The sequence below is a fragment of the Phaethon lepturus genome, unplaced genomic scaffold (genome assembly GCF_000687285.1).
Source record: "Phaethon lepturus isolate BGI_N335 unplaced genomic scaffold, ASM68728v1 scaffold26991, whole genome shotgun sequence".
NCBI classification, from domain to species: Eukaryota; Metazoa; Chordata; class Aves; order Phaethontiformes; family Phaethontidae; genus Phaethon; species Phaethon lepturus.
In genome coordinates this window covers 15062-18856 of record NW_010520194.1, presented here as the reverse complement: position 1 = coordinate 18856, position 3795 = coordinate 15062, and the positions used below count along the sequence as shown (strand labels likewise).

At 48.7% G+C, this 3795-nt stretch overlaps 1 protein-coding gene across 1 annotated transcript in view; it reads right to left on the bottom strand.

The window, feature by feature from the left end:
- The window catches only part of TJAP1 (tight junction associated protein 1 (peripheral)), a 14620-nt gene extending 11053 nt beyond the window's left edge, over positions 1-3567 (bottom strand). The window contains exons 1-2 of the mRNA XM_010297321.1: positions 3470-3567; positions 1829-1882 (exon numbers count right to left, since the gene is read on the bottom strand). The gene's annotated coding sequence lies outside the window, so the exon portion shown is untranslated. The remainder of the gene's footprint in view (positions 1-1828; positions 1883-3469) is intronic.
- Positions 3568-3795: the final 228 nt, after the last annotated feature.

Sequence of the window (3795 nt, the reverse complement as noted above, 5' to 3'; positions counted from 1 at the left end):
TAGAAGTCACCCACCAAGAGTCTGGCTCCCCTGGAGTCCCAGAGCAGGTCCCCATGCAGAGTGCTAACAGAGCAGGGACAGGATGTGGCCACAAGCCTTGAGCAGCAGCTGCAGGAGAGGGAGCAAAGTAAAAGGTAGCTGTGTCCTTCTCCCAGCCAGTGAGAGCAGAGGGCTGGCACATCCTCTCCCCCCGCCACACACGCTCACTCACGTAGTTTGTGTGTGTCCAGATTATATATAGCAACTGAGAACAGACCTCACAACAGCATATTGATTAGGCTCTTTAGGAAAGGCCTTTTCCAATATGGAAACTGCAAGCCTTACAGGCAGCAGTGACAGTTGGAGCAGGAGTTATTGATCATATGCTATCACTGTCAGCAGGGACTATGTGGGAGGAGACTCCAGCCATTAAAGAGCCCAAACCCATAAGTTTTTGGCTTACACTGGAACCCCAATGGAGAAGACCACAGGATGCTTGTCAGAAGGAGGTATCATACCATTACAACTGCTCAGTCTGTCAGAAAAGACAGACCACCCCCAAGTCACAGGGGGCATCAAATTAGGAAGCAATGCCAGTGATGTTGGTACCCAAGGCAAGATTTTGCAACATGTAGCAGTACCACTAGCAGAAAGGCTAGATTAGTCCCTTTACCCCAGCCATGCTGGGCAGGATTCTTCCTGCTGCAGGAGCAGCAGCAGTACAAGAACAAAAAACGGGGTAGAAGGAAAGCAGCTATCTTGTACACATGGAAGAATCTCTTTCCTTTCCACCACTTTAGGACTGCAGTAGAGGGCAGGAAGACGTCCCCTGAAGCAGCCAGGATTTCAACCACCCTGTTGTACACAAGACAAGAAGTCTCAGAGATGCCAACCAGTCCCTGCAGAGCCCAATACCAGACTTTCCCTGATGACAACACATGCATCTTTCATTGTTCCCCTATATTTGGGGTAAGTGCCAACTTCTCACTCCCCTTTCCCTTGCTGGAGCCTAACACTGATCAAGCCTAGCATCTCTGCAATCCTCAGCACCTGACCTGCAGCAGCTCAAAGTGCAGGACCTGCCTCAACTCAGGTCACCCTCTCCCCTCTTGTACAGGTAGGGACATTTTACTCCCATTCACATATCTTCAAGGCAGGCAATGGATACAACTGGGCCAGTGACCTAGCAGACTTCACTTGCTTTGTGTTTTGGCCAGTGGAGTTTTACATGTTAAGTGTCTAAATGGAGCCCCAAGAATTCTCTCCAATTCTTATCCACTCTTGCCTAGCTGCATCTTCTTGATGCTTAGACTGGCAAGTATGAGGTGTCTGCACCAAGCACAGAGTGGCTTCAAGCCACAACAGGCTTTACAATTCACAGAAACATTTGCAAGCTGTCTTCCACTCTGCTAAAAACACAAGCTCACAAAAGTTTCTCGTGCCTTTCTACAGACATGAACAATTTCCTAGAACTAACCTGTAAATCTCCATCATCAGAATGCTGGAAAATCCCCCTTGCTGCAGTCATTCCCTCAAGCTCCCTTCTCCTAAAAAGGCTCAAGTAGGCGAAGAATTCTCTAATACTTCAGAAAAATCACATCCAGCATACCAAATTCACATTCCACTGCATCCCCAAGCAAAACAGATGGGTCTGACTTGCTGGGAAGACATTTCTCTTCTTCAAAGAGGAATGCTGAAATCCTGACCAGAAGCAGGTTTGTCAACACCCCCCCACCAAAGGGGACTTTTCTGTCAATTCCTGCCAGGCTAAGGAGAGAAGATGCACATGGAGCTATCCCAAGCCGAAATCACAATAATTTCTCTAGCCCACAAGGACCTGAGCACTTACCAGCCTGGGCTCAAATTTGAAGCCTCATGAAGCAGGGACACTCACTCAGATGCTCTGAAGAGGAGAAATAAATAGCTTAGCATCCATCAAAACAGCCACTTGGAAATCTCACCCCATAAGTATGTAAGGAATAGGGAATGTTTATAACCAAGGACAACTGGATGGTCATCTCACTCCAGGTACCTGCCCTAACCCACATTGGATCTTCTGAAAGTAAATGAAATTATCTTAGGATAGTTTGGCCACATAGTCCAGCAAGAACTGGAAAGGCACCTGGCAAGGACATTTCCAAGGCACTCAGGCAACTGGGACCACACAAACTCAAAATTCATGAAGCAATAGCTTCAAGCGAACCTTGGTTCCAGGAAGGACTAAACAAACCTCCTGTGAAATGGGATCCTCCCAGCTAATTTTCCCCACTACTGCAGAGGGATGCTAACTGTGAAGCCTTCGGTACAGAAGTTTGGTAATGCTAACAATTACCTCACTCGTACTTTTAAGTCAGTGCTTCTCATCTACAAATGAGCTGGCAATTATCAGACTCTTGTTTGAGCCAAAACATTACGTCCTTGTGCCTACAGCTGCGATAACTCACACCTCCACAAGACAGGAAGGCATGCTACTCTCTGACTTCCAGCAAGCAGCATGCCATACTCTACCTAGCTGCTAACAGGCTTCTGTAAAATAGTGTCCAGCTAATCAGGGATACAACAGAAGTTCAGAAACAACCTTCCTCTCTGTTCAAAGCCCAGGGTACCCATCACTACAAGAAGAGAATTGGTTTATCTTGGAGCCAGCTGTAAGAGCATAGCTCTGTGGCCATCACTCTGCCACTGGCACAACAGAGACTGCAATGGAGCCTTCCCTTCCCTGATGCACTTCTGCTGCTGTGCTGTGTTTCCCCTGTCAATGGCACCAAGCCCTGGGAGGCGGGATAGGAGCACAGGGTGTGGAGCAGTTCTACACACAGGGAGAGACAGATTGAAGATGAATGGAACAGGCAGGCAACCAAGACCACGCAAACTCAAGCTTTGCCAAAACAAATTGAAGAGGTGCCCTAGTGCTGGCCCTGCCCCAACAAGTTGTCTGGCCCCTTTCCTTACTACAATACTATAGTCGGGTCTTGACTAGCACAGGAAAAAAACAGCTTCACAACAGCATAACTGCTCTGCAGGGCAAAGCTGTAAAGTACAGGGGAGAAAGAGAGAGAGAGAGAGGGAGAGTGAGAACATGCACCTCCAGGAAGGACCAGGCCAGCATAGTTTGAATCTGCTTTTCCACCAACTCCCAGCAGGAGCTGGTTCAGCACCATGGCAAAACCACCAGCCACATGGGCTGGCAGACAAGCAGAAGCTTCCAGGAACAGCTGCACCCGTGGGTCCACACATGTTTCCATTGCACAGGTGCTCAGAATGAACATGCCAAAGGCCTTCCTGTCTCTCAGCACACAGTTCCTCAGGCTCAAACAGGACTGTCCTGCTTCCTACCTCAGAGCCAGCAGCTACGCTACATGCCATCTCATCCCCACCTACCAGGAAAAGATACCGGGATTTGAAACCTACCCTCATGACCTGAGAATTTCCAGAGACACTTAAATACTCGCAGTGCCTCCAGGCAACTTTCCCTCAAACAAGGACTTACAGATGCAAAATGACGACGTGTCCAAACATTTCTGGCCGCTTGTCTCCGAATCAGCTTTCCCCTGACAGCATCCAGCAGCATCTGGCCAACAGCTCCTGAAACATGAGAAAGGAAACCTGGTGTCAGTCACCTATCAGCACAACACATGGAAACAGCTAGGCACGCGCAAAGCAACCCGCAGCCAGGTGCCAGGGCAGGAGTGCAGGAGGCTGCAACATCAGACTACTATCTAATGCCAGGATCCTCCACTGAAATAAGCTCCTTGTCTTCACTGTGTCCGAGAAAAGGAAGGTCTTTTAACAATGTCTCCACTGACCAGGATGCCT